The following is a 16,320-nucleotide window of genomic DNA, read 5'->3' as shown; positions in this document are numbered from 1 at the left end:
TGAGTCTCACACCGGGTTCTCCCTCGGTATCCCCAAGTCTCACACCGGTTCCTCCCTCAGTATCCCTGAGTCTCACACCGGGTTCTCCCTCGGTATCCCCAAGTCTCACACCGGGTTCTCCCTCGGTATCCCCAAGTCTCACTTCGGTTCCTCCCTCGGTATCCTGAGTCTCACACCGGTTCCTCCCTCAGTATCCCTGAGTCTCACACCGGGTTCTCCTTCAGTATCCCCAAGTCTCACACCGGTCTCTCCCTCAGTATCCTGAGTCTCACACCGGTCCCTCCCTCAGTATCCTGAGTCTCACCTCACACCGGTCCCTCCCTCAGTATCCTGAGTCTCACACCGGTTCCTCCCACAGTATCCTGAGTCTCACACCGGTTCCTTCCTCAGTATCCTTGGATCCTTCCTCAGTATCCTTGGATCCTTCCTCAGTATTCCTGGTTCCTCCCTCAGTATCCCTGAGTCTCACACCGGTTCCTCCCTCAATATCCCTGAGTCTCACACCGGTTCCTCCCTCAGTATCCTTGAGTCTCACACCGGTTCCTCCCTCAGTATCCTTGAGTCTCACACCGGTTCCTCCCTCAGTATCCTTGAGTCTCACACCGGTTCCTCCCTCAGTATCCCTGAGTCTCATACCCGGTTCTCCGTCAGTATCCCCAAGTCTCACACCGGTCCCTCCCTCAGTATCCCTGAGTCTCACACCGGGTTCTCCGTCAGTATCCCCAAGTCTCACACTGGTCCCTCAGTATCCCCGAGTCTCACACCGGTCCCTCCCTCAGTATCCTGAGTCTCACACTGGTTCCTCCCTCAGTATCCTGAGTCTCACACCGGTTCCTCCCTCAGTATCCCTGAGTCTCACACCGGGTTCTCCTTCAGTATCCCCAAGTCTCACACCGGTCTCTCCCTCAGTATCCTGAGTCTCACACCGGTCCCTCCCTCAGTATCCTGAGTCTCACCTCACACCGGTCCCTCCCTCAGTATCCTGAGTCTCACACCGGTCCCTCCCTCAGTATCCTGAGTCTCACACCGGTCCCTCCCTCAGTATCCGTAGTCTCACACCGGTTCCTCCCTCAGTATCCGGAGTCACACACAGGTTCCTCCCTCAGTATCCTTGAGTCTCACACCGGGTTCTCCTTCAGTATCCCCAGGTCTCACACTGGTCCCTCCCTCAGTATCCTCAGTCTCACACCGGTCCCTCCCTCAGTATCCTGAGTCTCACACCGGTTCCTCCTTCAGTATCCGGAGTCTCACACCGGTTCCTCCCTCAGTATCCGGAGTCTCACACCGGTTCCTCCTTCAGTATCCCGAGTCTCACACCGGTTCCTCCTTCAGTATCCCGAGTCTCACACCGGTCCCTCCCTCAGTATCCTGAGTCTCACACCGGTTCCTCCCTCAGTATCCCTGAGTCTCACACCGGTTCCTCCCTCAGTATCCTGAGTCACACACCGGTTCCTCCCTCAGTATCCTTGAGTCTCACACCGGTTCCTCCCTCATTATCCCCAAGTCTCACACCGGTCCCGCCCTCAGTATCCTGACTCTCACACCGGTTCCTCCCTCAGTATCCTTGGATCCTCCCTCAGTATCCTTTGATCCCCCCTCAGTATCCCTGGTTCCTCCCTGAGTCTCACACCGGTTCCTCCCTCAGTATCCTGAGTCACACATGGGTTCCTCCCTCAATATCCTTGAGTCTCACACCAGTCCCTCCCTCAGTATCAATGAGTCTCACACCGGTCCCTCCCTCAGTATCCCCGAGTCTCACACCGGGGTCTCCCTCAGTATCCCCGAGTCTCACATCGGGGTTTCCCTCAGTATCCCCGAGTCTCACACCGGTCTCTTCCTCAGTATTCCTGAGTCTCACACCGGTCCCTTCCTCAGTATCCCCAAGTCTCACACCGGTTCCTTCCTCAGTATCTTCGAGTCTCACACCGGTTCCTCCCTCAGTATCTTCGAGTCTCACACCGGTTCCTCCCTCAGTATCCCCGAGTCTCACACCTGTTCCTCCCTCAGTATCCTGAGTCTCACTTCGGTTCCTTCCTCAGTATCCTTGAGTCTCACACTGGTTTCTCCCGCAGTATCCCTAAGTCTCACACCGCCTTCAGTGGCTCCTGTTTGTTTGTCTCGAGCAATTTCCCCGACACTGCAAGAGGCGGAGTGGACTCTGGGGCCACAAGGATGCCGCGGCCCTGACTCTAGTGGCAGATGGGCCCCCCCGTCAGCACCCGTGGCTTCCACTCAGGTTAGATACAGGGATGAGACCAATCCTCTATTGGAGGAGCAGGGCCACTCCGAGGATTCATCATACCAACACGGGTTAGCAGAAATCTCGGGTCTGCCGGGATCTACCAAAGTCCCAAGGATCAGATGCATCCGAGGCACACTGGGGAAGGCGAGAGCAGAGTCTATTGGGTTGAATCCACCATTGTTCTTTTGCTCACCACGCCACCCCAGTTCAGACCCAGCCATATGCAAATCCCGCCATTTTCTTTTTATGACTCGCTTCTTCTACCTTTCTCCTCCGCCATTTTAGCGATCTCTGACCTCCCCCTCTGTCCTAGCAACCTTTCTATTGTCTCTCCTGTTGACTCTGACACACTCCAGACACACTCCTCATCACCCACTGCCAAACTCCAGAAGAGACTCCACCGGATCCAGAACGCCTCAGCAAGACTCATCCTCGACATCCCCCGACACAGCCACATCTCCGGTCACCTGAGAGACCTGCACTGCCTCCTGGTCAACAAGAGAATCACCTTCCGTCTCCTCACCCACGCACACAAAGCCCTACACAACCAAGGCCCAAGATACCTCAACGACCGCCTCAACTTTTACACTCCCACCCTCCAGCTTCGATCGACCAGCCACGCCCTTGCCGCCGTCCCCCGCATCTGAAGAACCACCACAGGAGGAAGGTCCTTCTCCTACCTGGCCGCCAAGACTTGGAACTCCCTCGCGACCCAACTCCGCCGGACCCAAGACCACCTCGCCTTCAGGAAGCAGCTCAAGACCTGGCTGTTCGAGCAGTAGCGGACCACCCTTCCCCAAGCGCCTTGAGACCCTACGGGTGAGTAGTGCGCTATATAAATGCATTGATTGATTGATTGCTGCTATGACTGCATCCACCCTCCGACCCCACTTAATGGAACTCTGCTTTTCTGTATATAGAGATAACTCTAATCACTAGTATATGCAGTAGACCTTTGTACTCTCTACCATTCCTATGTGACTCTAGAGTATATCCGTTCGTATCCCTTCCCTATGTATATAGAGATAACTCTAATCACTAGTATATGCGGTAGACCTTTGTACTCTCTACCATTCCTATGTGACTCTTAGAGTATATCCATCCGTAGTCCTTCCCTATGTATATAGAGATAACTCTAATCACTAGTATATGCTGTAGACCTTTGTACTCCCTACGATTCCTATGTAACTCTCAGAGTATATCCTTCCGTATCCCTTCCCTATGTATATAGAGATAACTCTAATCACTAGTATATGCGGTAAGCCTTTGTACTCTCTACCATTCCTATGTGACTCTTAGAGTACATCCTTTGGTATATCTTCCTTGAGTGACTTTACTATTTGTACATTTGCAATTTTTCTTTCTTTTTGTATCTTTTCCTTCTGTGACTTTACATCTTGTACATTTGCAATTTTTTCTGTTTGTATCTTTTTTGTAACGCATGTTATCCTTAGTCCTTATGTTTTGCAACTGGTTCTTATGTAAAGCGCTCTGACACCTTCGGGTAAAGTTCACGCTATAGAAAATCGCATTAAATAAATAAATAAAGCCAATTATGGCCAGTGCACAATGAACCTGATGCAGTCCCACCCTTCCTCGGCCCTCTGACCGACACTTTACTCTGGGTGAAGGATGAGTTTAAGACTGAGCGGTTCCTTGACGAGATTGAACCTGCGGCAGCGAGAAAACGATGACTCCCGCTTCGTTGTGGCACTCTTCCCTTGCTCTCCTTCACCTCACGTTGGGGTCGGCCACATGAACGGGACAGGTGGGCACATCTCTCCTGAACTGGGGTGGCTGAGTGAGCTAAAGAATGATGATGGATTCAACCCAGATTCGTGACTGGGGGTGAGTGTCTGAAAAGTTTCAGCGCTCCGTCCATCATCTCCTTGTGTTTAATTTGCACGCCCTAAATTGGCAGGGTATGCCCAGATGTGGGTCGCTTGCTCACTATGTCACTGGATTCAAGCTAGCCTGGCTGATGAGGGGTGTTACCCCGAAACCAATCCCAGGGTTTAAATGCATTAATTAAAAAGTTAAAGTGGATTGCCTTTCCTAAGGGGGAGGTACCACTTCCTTGAAAACTATGTATCGCAAACTTTTAAGCACTTAATAAAAGTCTTTGCCCCAAAAAAAAAAAAAAAAAAAAAAAAAAAAACAATCCCAGAGTGCTTGATCCCGGTTCAGGGAAGACCTGGCTTGGCAGTTCGGGCAGGACTATTCCCATGAGGTAGAGGGTCAAGACTGATTTGCATATGGCTGGGTCTGAACTGGGGTGGCGTGGTGAGCAAAAGAACAATGGTGGATTCAGCCCAGATCTGTGACTGGGGGTGGGTGTCTGGGAAGTTTCCGTGCTCCGTCCGTCATCTCCTTGTGTTTGCATCCTGTGGTGCTAGCAAGCTGTTTAGTGGCCCCCCACTTTCCTGTTGGGCATCTCCATGCGCAGTGTTTAAAGCAGCCTCTTGGAAAACGTTCATATTGTATAAAATATACACCCAAGGCAGTAGTGTTCCCCCCTTCCCTCCCCCCCCCCCCCCCGAACAAAAAGCAAATGGCGCCAATGCACAAAGTTTTCTCCCAGCTCCTGGGGGCTTCACTGTGGTGTGCGCTCTAGTCTACCGGCGTACACGTGATGACGCGTTACGCCGTAGGCTAGAGCGGGATAGGCGCGCATGCGCAGAAGAGCAAAAGTAAAGGCGCGAACGTTAGGAAACGGCAGTTGGCGACCGGAGCTTAACACAGTTAGACGCTCGGCGCCCTTAGCTTGTATCCTGCATGTAAAGGAGAATAAACGGAGTTCTACACACCTCCTTGTGTCTGAGTGTCCTGTGGGGGAGAATACAAACATTACAGTGGCGACGAGGCTGAGATCCGGACACCACCAGGTGCAGGGACGACGGCAAGGAAATTAAAACCCCCCACAGCCCACACCCACGAGCCAGTGAAGGCACAGGACCTGCAAGGAAGAGCAAGGGCGTGGCAGCAGCGCAGCAGCACGGCCAGGAACAAAACACCAACCTCACAAGCCAGGTTAGTGTGGCCCAAGACCCCAGGAGCCCCCAGGCAGCAACCTGGCAACCAAGGGAGACACCCCCAAGCCAGAGGAAGGGGGGAGGACAGCGCAGACAGCGCACACTACGAGGGACAATACCCCAGGTAGCCCAAGGGGTCAAGGTGACACGGCAGAGAGCGCAGGAGCGTCCGGTGAGCCTACCCAAAGGGCCCAGGAAGGAGGTCCTAGAGGCGAAGCCAGAAGGGCGAATCAGGCGTCAGCCCTAATGGCACCAGTCCCGTTCCTAACCAGGCCAGGTGAACCCCAACTAAAATGGGAAGACTGGAAGGAATATTTCCTCAATTACATTGAAGCCCTGGAAGATGAGAGCGAAGGGGAATACAAGCCGGAAAGAAAAAAGAGGCTGTTGCTCCACAACTTAGGCCCAGAAGGGGTCAGGGTGTTTAAGAACCTGGTGCCCAAAGAGAGGGGTGCGGCGGAGACGGACGTCTTTGTGAACGCACTGGACGACCTGGACAGCCATTACCTCCCAGCAGTTTGCGTCTCGATAGACCGCTATAACTTCCAACAGAGAAAACAAGAGGCAGGAGAATCCATTGATGACTATGTGGCAGCTCTCCGCCGGCTAGCAATCACGTGTAGGTATGGGAACCTGCAGGATGAATACATCAAAGACCAAATTGTAATGCACACCACCAGCAGAGCAGTCCAAGACAAGCTATGGGCGATGAATGAAACAACCCTGAAAGAAGTCGTGGCGATGGTCAAGAAGGCGGAAATGTCGAAGAGAGGCGCAGACGCGGCAAAAAGAGAAAGTGGGCCGAGACAGATGATCAACAAGATTGATGAGGCGCCACAATCCAGCAAGCCCAAAAGCACCTACGGAGACCCGAAGAAGGACACAAGAGGGTCTGGGAAGCAGATGCCTCGCCCCAGCCAGGGAACGAAATTTGCGTGCTACAGATGTGGCAGTGCAGCGCACGCGGCCCAGGACAGGCGTTGCCCCGCGTTTCGCGCCAGGTGCTCATTCTGCGGGTTGACCGGTCACTTTGAAAAGGTCTGCCGAAAGAAAGGGACGAAGTCCACGGTCAAGTGCATCGACGCGGCCACGGCCAACGTAAGTGAAGAAGACGACCAGGAAGAAGATGACCTGGTGCTATGCATAGAGGATCAAGTGCTGGACGTATCCGGGAAGCGAAGGGATAAGCCCCGCACCGACATGCGCATCGGGGGCGTCAAAGTATATGTGGCCGTGGATTCTGGGTCCCCCTGGACCATAGTGCAAAGATCGATATGGGAAGAGGATTTCGCGCCAGTCTTAGGACCCGACCTAGAGCCGCCGGACATCAGACCCATCTCGTATACCGAGGATTCCATTCCACTGGTAGGATGCAGGGACTTGGAGTTCGAATTCAGAGGACGGTCAGCCACGTGCACCCTGTATGTAGCGGAAAAGGGCCCATCCGTCCTAGGATGGAGAGACGCAGGTGCTCTCGGCATCATACTCAATCCTGGAGGGAAAGAACAGATCCTGCTAACAGACGAATGGCCCCTCTCGAGGGAGGAAGACTGGAAAGCAGCATACCCCAAGGTTTTTGAGGGCACGGTTGGCAAACTGGACAAATTCGTGCATAAAATGGTCCTTAAGGAGGGAGCAGTACCAGTAGTGCATAAGGTCCGGAACATACCGATATCCACGAGTGAGGCAGTGCGCCAGGAACTACGGAAGTTGGAAGAGCTGGATATCATCGAGCCAGTGGACAGTGCGGAATGGCTATCGCCCTTGGTAGTGGTTAAAAAGCCCAATGGTAAGGTCCGGCTCTGTGTGGACCTGAGGGAGCTTAACAAAAACCTCATAGTGGAGAGGTTCCCGCTCCCCAGAATAGAGGAGATGCTAGCAAGGACGAAAGGCATTACCCACTTTTCCACCATAGACCTCACGTCTGCATACTACCAGATAGAACTCCACCCGTCGAGCAGGAAGTACACAGCCTTCATAACGCCCTTTGGATGCTACCAATTCAGGAGAATGCCCTTCGGCCTGGCATCCGCTGCGGCCGTTTTCCAGAAGTTGATGCACAGGTTGTTTAAGGACATCTCGGGAGTGCAATACTTCCAAGACGACATCCTAGTGATGGGCTCCGACAAAGGCGATCACGACAAGAAACTACATCAAGTGCTGGGAGTGCTGCAAGGCAAAGGACTGACGGCGGAATGGAGCAAGTGCAGAATTGGGTCTCGCTCAGTGACCTACCTAGGGCACGAGATAGGAACGCATGGCATCTCGCCGAAGGAGCAAAATGTGAAGGCAATAAAGGACGCCAAAGCCCCAACTACCAAAGAGGAGGTGCGGTCATTCCTGGGAATGGCCGAGTATTACAGCAAGTTTGTCAGACATTTTGCCACGAGAACGTACAGGATGAGACAACTAACCAGGCACAATACAAAATTCGAATGGGATAAGGAGGCCCAGTCCGAATTTGAGTCCATTAAAGACTGTATCAGCCATGCCATCCCACTGCAGGGGTATGTCCCCACAGGCAAGACTATGGTAACAACAGACGCAAGCGACAAGGGCTTGGGGGCTGTCTTGGCGCAGGAAAGGGAGGACGGAACCAAAGAAACCATCAGTTTTGCATCCCGGGCACTGTCCCCGACGGAACAAAGGTACAGCGTAATTGAAAAGGAGATGCTGGCGGTCACGTGGGCGTTGAGCAAATTTCGTCAGTTCATATGGGGCACGAGATTCAGGCTCCAGACGGATCACAAGCCACTTATCAAAGTATTGACGTCATCAGGCCATGACACAGCCACCCCGAGAATAGCGAAAATGACCCTGAAGTTGCTAGATTATACATACGATGTAGAATACCTTCCAGGAACGCAGAACAGGGTAGCTGATTACCTCAGCCGGGCATCGGCCATGGAAGAGGCGCCGGGAGAGACCCCGGACACAGAGGAGATGGTCGCCAGCATGGAGGATCATGAGTCATCCATCAGTGCGCAGGAATGGCAGGCGGCTTACGAGCTCGATGAGGAGAAGATGGAAGTAAGGAAACATCTCACGTTGGGGTGGCCGGACAAAAAGAAGCTAACGGAGGGTGTCCGACGTTTCTATGAGATGAGAGAAGAATTGTCCCTGAGTGACTCGGGGATATTCTTGTACAGAGGAGAGAGAGTGGTGCCCCCAGTGACTCTGATACCCCGACTGCTGAAAGTGCTCCACGAGGGGCATCTGGGCATTGTGAAAACCAAGGCGTTGGTCAAACAGATGTATTGGTGGCCAGGAATGGATGCCCACATCGAGAGACAAGTGCGGGAGTGCGGACAGTGCCAAGGAGCGGACAAGGTGCTCCGCCCACTCCGACCTGCACTGGGGAAGTTCGACACCCCGCATGGCCCCTGGGAGGATGTGGCCATAGATATTCTGGGGCCCGTCCTGGACAGTAGAGGCGTGAATAAGTACATCTGTGTGTTAATAGACAAGTATTCTAAGTGGCCAGAAGTGGACATACAAGAGTCGATGGACACAGACACGATCTTGAAGTTCCTAACCGGGGTGTTCCTCAGAGAGGGAATACCCAAAACCATCCTCAGCGACAATGGACCGCAATTTGTGTCGGACAAGTGGGGGAGATACATGAAGAGGAACGGGATTGAGGTGAGACACACTGCCGTGTACCATCCAGCTTGCAACGGCCAGGTCGAAAGGTTCAATAGAGTGCTCATGGGCTCCATCCAGGCAGCCATATCCCAAGGAAAGGACTGGGAGGTGGAAATGATGAACATGATATGGGCCTACCGGATAACGCCCTCTGTAGTGGGGTATAGTCCGTTCCAAGTGTTAAGAGGACGGCATCCCTTCACCCGGGACAACGTGGCATGGAGGGAGAAGACCATCACCAGCAAGTGGTCCCCAGCCGTGGTGCAGCACAATCTGGAGAAGGCCCAGAAGATCTATGCAGCACACTATGACAAGCGACGCAGCACGAAGGAAACGGCGCTGGAAGAAGGGGAGTGGGTTAGGATCAAACTACCCACCCTACAAAAGAAGGGCGAAAGCAAATTCAGCCAGCCGCTACAAGTCAAGGAGGTGCGTGGCAGGGCGGCTCTCCTCAGTGATGGCAAAGTCTGGTCGCAAGATCGCATGGCCAGAGTCAACAAAATACTAGTCTGGCCCAAGGCAGAGGAAGTCGAAAGATGCATGGATCACCAGGAGGTTAGACCTCTTTCTGAGTTCGGCACAGACAACCAAGGGGAAGGTGCAGGTGAGGACAATGAAGAAGTTGTCCTGAGAGCCAGGCTGACTGAAGGAGGAGGAATACAAGCGAATGCGGAGCAGGGAACAGACGTGAGAGAAGCTGGGGTGTCCCAAGGAGAGACAGAGGCGAGAGAGAACATGCCGGTAAGACACACCCGCAGCGGAAGGGCAGTTGTAGTGCCCTCTCGTTATAGTGACTTTGTGATGGACGGACACTAGCTTGGTGCCGGCCCCCCTGGGCGCCCCACATAGACTATGTTCACAGTTGGAGGACACTTACCGTTGGGGGGAAATGTTATACTTTGTGTTTGGTAAAGGGGGGAGATATGTGGTGTGCGCTCTAGTCTACCGGCGTACACATGATGACGCGTTACGCCGTAGGCTAGAGCGGGATAGGCGCGCATGCGCAGAAGAGCAAAAGTAAAGGCGCGAACGTTAGGAAACGGCAGTTGGCGACCGGAGCTTAACACAGTTAGACGCTCGGCGCCCTTAGCTTGTATCCTGCATGTAAAGGAGAATAAACGGAGTTCTACACACCTCCTTGTGTCTGAGTGTCCTGTGGGGGAGAATACAAACATTACATTCACCAAGTTTCCTGCCAGTGTACCAGCGGATTAGGACCTTCTTCCGGCTTCTGCGCGCCCTATATGAAGCTATAAAGTGCAGAATTCAGAGGGTTAAAAATCGGGGGAGATGACCATTTTTTTCACATTCGTGGCGTCATATCCGCCGTCGTCGCCAGACTTGGTTTTCACGCGAGAGAGGGGTGTGTTAGGTGTGGCGCAGACGCCACTCCTTCTCCTGTGACGTATGCAGGCCACTGGAATTATGCGGCAGGGGAGGACCAAATGATGCGGGAGGCTTGAATGAATGAGCTGGTCAGGGCCCGGGCATTGGCTGCACCTCAACATCGGTTAAACATCCAAATATAGCAATAAGCAACAGAAAGGTGACCAGTCAGCCTTTGCAAAGGAATGTCGGCTGTGCGGCCACACGCATCACTGCCTTTTTAGTAACTTTTGAGCTAGAAACACATTTTTTTGTTAAAATCTGCAAATTATGCAGCAGATGATTGGTTGTGGCAAATGTGACAAATCAATAACTATGCGAAAAGCGCCGTGGCCGCACAGTCGCATAATTCCAGGGGGCTGCATACATGTCACCCTCCTGGTCTGTCTGCAGTTTATCTGCTGCTAGCAAATGAGTTTCTTGCGGAGGCGCCAGGCTCGGTGCCGGGGTTTAGATAACGAGTGGCGCTCCTGCAGTTTACACAGAAGCTGATACCGCCCACGTCCGGCTGGACATTTGTCATCATTACAAGTGTCGGCAGCCACGTGGGGGTGTGAAACCGTATAATAGGCTCCTCTTCTGCTGGGCGAGAAGACAATGCTGCTTCTGTGTGCTGCAGCTAGCCGCCAGTGACCCCTGGGAAGGGTGAACCAGGGCCACTGAAACTGTGGCAGGGGACCACGCAATTGTGTGGCAGAGTTGAGTACATTAAGTGGAGAAGTGTGGCTCACTGGTTAGAGGAGGCAGACCTGGAAGCAGAGGTCAGCCCGGGACCAGGGTTCAATTCCCGGCTCGGCGGGGTCTTGAGTCCTAAAATGTCCACGGACTCGACAATTCTCGCTCCGATAACTACTCGATTCATGGGTTCACACTCTGCGACTCTGGGCAATAGCGTGCTTAATCTCCACAACGGCCCCTCGCGGTGGGATGCCTGGCTTTCACCTTGTGGATACCCTGCCGGGGTATCTCACAGGGGAATACCAGGACGGGTTCCCTAAGCAAGCGCTTAGATACCGGGTCGGTGATTTGCGGTATATAAATACATGTCCATTTACATTTACATTATGCAGCTAGAAAAGACCAATTATGCATTATGTGGTAGTATTACTTCATGATTTACTCACGTTAACTCTGAGCAAATGTTTCAACTACTCATTGTGAGAAGTTGGCCTGATATATAGTGCTCACTATTCTAGTGATCACTGTGTATCATACCAAACGACCCTTATGGTGATTGGTTGTAAGTCAACCTTATAGACCAGCTATCCTAGTAGCATGGACAAAAACAGTCTTTAGGCTAAACTCTAGAGGGAGTGTTAAGCCGGCTGGTATACCATCACATATACCCCTTGAACACCAAGTGAAAGGACACCACACAAGTTGTTATAAAAATAAAGGATATTTATTAATAACAAGTCTACCCTGAACTCTTTATGAGGACAGGGAGCTAAGCACAATACAAAACTCTTACGAAAATACTTCAAGTTGCACAATTTACACAAATGCCCGAGGGGCACGGAAAACCATATACACTAAAAGTGGAATGCGAAATACTAGCAGGTAAGTAACAAGATCCAGAGGCTTCAGGATCGCTAGGACTACACTACTGGACCCTAGGGTTAGGAGCAGGAGGCCTAGGGAGATCGGGTGCAGAGTGTGCACTCCCACGCGGGATGCGGGACAAAGTCTATGGAGGCTAGTATTTCTAAAGTTACTGTTTCCGGACGAATCCGACTAGGTAGACTTAAAACGCAAAAGGATTTGGACACTTGGATAGTGAACCTGGGTTGTAGCACCGAAATGCTCGGGTTACCTAGCCCAGGGGCTGCGGCTGCATAGGGTTCAAAAGACGTCGGGAATCCTCGTTACAGTCTATGTAGCCTGAAAGAGGAAGTTGCTGGCAGGCGACCAGTGAAGATGTTCGGTGTGATCCAAGCCTGGATCGGTGATGGAGACGACCTGAAAGCAGAGGGGACTCAGTTCTTAATCACTAGCCAGTGATTGTGTGGGCACCAGGATGGCACCGGATGAGGTCACCGCGATCAGGTGAGTGGGCGTCGCTGGACTCTGCAGTCACACGGGCAAGGAGGCGTTGTCGGCGACCAGGCTGGAGGTGCGAGCTGTCCCACGAGGGTGTCTGCTGTCGGCGATGCTGGAACCAGGATTGGAGCAACAAGCCTTGGCAAAGGCAAGCCCACGCGGTGGAGTCAAGATGGCGTCTGGAGTGGACCAGGAGGGTCCGGGGTGCTCCTCTCTTGGAAGGGAGCAAGGGCCAGTCTGGAGCAACCAGACCAGCGATGGAAACGTCGTGGTACGTCATCAGGAGGGCCACTAGCCAACGGGCAAGTGACCGGACAACGTGGCAAGCAGCAGAAGAGTAGAAGGGCCCCACGCAGATCTCGTGGATGCTGGGGGGCTGGACTTCGGTGCTGGAGCTGCTCAGGGTTGGGGCTTCTCAAACCCCAGTGCACTCACTCGAGGATCCCTCAGCGGTCGTGCTGGTTAAGCATTGTGCAGGTTTTGAAGATGGCCGGTCCCTCAGGTCTCGTCACACCAACGAATCTCAGCTGGGCTGATGATGCAGGTAGAGGTCAGAGATGCCAGGGAATCCGGGTCTCGTCGAGCTGGTCAGTCTTGATCTGGAGGATGGACGTGCAGCAAACCGCGATGCTTAGGTGGTGCCTGCGGGTGCAGGGTGGCTACTCCTTAGCCACAAGGGAGAGTCTTCAGAGAATGGCAAGAGTTCCTTTCGTAGAAAGTCGTTCAAGATTCAAGATTATCTAATTTGGGAAGGGGGCCCGCTCCTACCTTTATTCTAAGAAAAGGGGCTGGCACGCGACTAGGTCCTGCCCATGGGTGGGACCAGGAGGGGGGTGGTTAAACCCCTCTCCCTTGCCCGGACTTTCCCCAGCTCAGGGGCTGGGGTGCCCCTGGAACTGGTTTGAGCCGGCATATGCACAGTGAGCACCGGGGTGCCACTTGCAGTCACCTTCCTCTCAGCCCTGCCTACCTGGGATACACAAAACCCTGTCTGGGATGGTGGTAGCACAGCCCCTGACAGGAAACCCTTTGTCCGAGCTCTCCTCGCTGGAAGGACTCCCAGCAGCAGGAGGTCAGACTTGTGTCTGTGGTGGCAGCATCCATTTTGTGATGCTGAGGCTCGAGTTAACTTTAACCGGGGTTCACAGTTACATACATGTCGTGTCCCTCTAGAAGGGTGGAATGCTAACCCCGTCGCCAGAATTGGCGAGGGGTTAGTATTCCAATTCGTATGACACCTTACTCGACATGTTTTGATAAAGCGATACCAAAGTTAGCAAATAACCGCGAGGATTATAATGCACTTACGAGTATATGGTACGCGTTATCATGGAACAGCTATTAGGACTTGGTTCCGCAAGCTGTAGACAGGCTCAGCTCATGCCAGAGCACCATCTCACACGATTCCAAGCACTCTGCCTTCAGGATTGTCAAGGCCTGCCATAGGAGTGACTGATAGGAATCTGTGTGTCCATTTTAGGGTTAGATATAGGTATACTATATCTACAGCAAAGGGTGATTACCCCACCTTGCCTCAGCTGTCGTGCAGCCAGTTGTGTCAGATTTGGATGGCCAGCCAGGGGTGGCATAATACATGCTTCAGCCCCTGGTAGGCCCTGGGCACACCTATGCCCTGGATACCTAAGGTATGCTGTACAGGGACTGATGAGGTGGCCCAGTACCAATTGGTAAATGCACATAAGGTACATGTGTGCCAATTTAGAGAGAGAACAGCAAGGCTGTGGGTCTGATTAGCAGGCCCACAGCCAGGGAAAGTCGTAAACCAGTGAAGCAAAAAGCAAAAATCGGGGGTGACCTAGGATTGCAGACCCCACTCTCCTACACTCATTACCTGTTTGTCATCCAAAAACTGAGTTAAGCAACTGAAAGATAACCAGTCAACCTTTGCAACGGGCAAGGCACTGTGTGGCCACGATTAGTAGGTGCGTTTTTAGTAACTTTAGATCATTTTGTGTGAGAGACAATTTTTGTTAAAATCTGCAGGTTATGCAGTAGATGATGGTTTAAGTGGGAAAAGCAGCACATGTATCAATATATGCAGTGCTTTAAGTGGAAAAATAGAAGTGCAGGTACTCTGTAGCAGAGTGCCTGCTTGTTTCTGAGAAGTGTCGGTATACTCCAATTAAAAGTATTAAGTCGCTCTTGAAAAGTACCGGTACTCTCCCTCTTAAAATAAAAAAGTGCTGGTACTCCGTACCGGGCAGTAACGGCCCATTTAAAGCACTAAATATATGGAAAAGGCTGTGGCTGCCGAATCGTGTAATTGTAGTGTCGTGGCCCATAGCTGCGTGAGTAGGATTCATGCAGCATTCTGTCCATCATTTGTTGCTGCAGCACTTTATGCCCTAAGTGCGCCTTGTATGACCAGACGTCAGTCCCTTGCTCGCTGTGCCACTGGAGTCAAGCTAGTCTGGCTGATATGGGGTGTTCCCCGAAACCGGTTCCAGGAGGCTTGGTCTGGTGCAGGGAGGACCAGGCTTGGCAGTTCGGGCTGGACTGTTCCCATGAGACACAGAGTTAAGACTAATTTGTATATGGCTGGGTCCAAACTGGGGGTGGCGTGGTGAGCAAAAGACTGTTAGACGGACCGGGAGGGTCGGCCGAGATTACGGGGAGAGGCCTCCGGGGAGAGCCGTCTCCAACGACTGTACAGATAAGTAACTTCCCCCCCACAGACGGACACCACACAAGGTTGAAGGTTAACGAGACTTTATATGCACTTCTTAGGTTACGTTGATATAATACAAGGAGGTCTGGACTCAGGGGTCCCCTCGGTTCTGATCTCTGGTTGAGGAAAAAGGGGTAGCGGGACAGTCTTAGTTACCAATGAGTTCAATAGCTCTCAATCCTCGAGCTCGGCGTGGTTGCTGATCGGGCCGTGGAGGAGCCAAGCAGGTCCCGAGATGGATGAAGGATGGTCGACGGGCCGTGGAGAAGCCAAGCAGGTCCCGATGCAGGTGACGGTTACAACGGTCCGCGGCCTCGCCAGCAGATCCGGACGACGGTGAAGGATGAAGGTTACGGCGGCTGTGGCAGCGCCAACAGGCAGATGATGGTGCACAGGACAGAGCTACGGCAGCGCCAGTAGTCCGTCCAGGATGAGTTCTTCTTTCGTCTCTCGACTCCAAGATACAACTGCCTTCCTGTTCTGGAGCTGCCCCAGTTATAGGGCTGGCGTGCTTTGATGTCCGGACCCTCGCACTTGGAGGTCGGGAGGTCCGGGATGAGGGAGTCCAGACACCCAGCAGGGGGGTGGAGCCAGCGCCCGGGGAGGCGATGGGCGAGCGGCACTGGCCGGGGGAGAACCATCGACACCTCTTTCTCCCATTGACTGGCCAAGTAGCTCGCTCACCTCCTGGGTGGAGGGTGGTGCCGGAATGTCTGAGGCCGGGCTAGGCCCAGGGTTGAGGTCGATCGGGGGCCAGGCGGCCTCGTGGCGAAGTGTCCAAGATGGCGGCCCTGGCTGGGCGCATGGGTCGGCCGTGGATCGGACCCACGAGGTTATCATGCTCGAGGGCAGGTGTCCCTGAGGGGACGTAGGACGTGCAATGGTGGTGTGTGGTGCTTGTGTGACTGGCTCGGGCTTGGTCGAGCCGGGGGAGAGCGGCCCGTCATGTGGCCTGTCCAACATGCGTCCCCCCCAGCTGAAGGCGGGGAGAGTTACCCATCCTCTTGGGGACTCTCTTCGTCGAGGCGGAAAAACCGGGACAGGCCATCCGCGTTGGCGTGGTCGGACCCAGGCCGGTGTTCAACGGTAAAGTCCATACCTTGCAAGGAGATGGACCAGCGTAGCAGTTTTGGGTTTTCCCCCCGCATATGCATCAACCACTGCAGGGGTCGGTGGTCAGTCTGCACCCGAAAGTGGGTGCCAAAAAGGTAGGGTCGGAGCTTCTTGAGGGCCCATACCACAGCGAAGGCTTCCCTCTCTATGGTGCTCCAGCGTTGTTCCCGTGG

The sequence above is a fragment of the Lissotriton vulgaris genome, chromosome 12 (assembly GCF_964263255.1).
Source record: "Lissotriton vulgaris chromosome 12, aLisVul1.2, whole genome shotgun sequence".
NCBI classification, from domain to species: Eukaryota; Metazoa; Chordata; class Amphibia; order Caudata; family Salamandridae; genus Lissotriton; species Lissotriton vulgaris.
The sequence above is the reverse complement of the archived record's forward strand: the minus strand, read 5'-3'. Positions refer to the sequence as shown.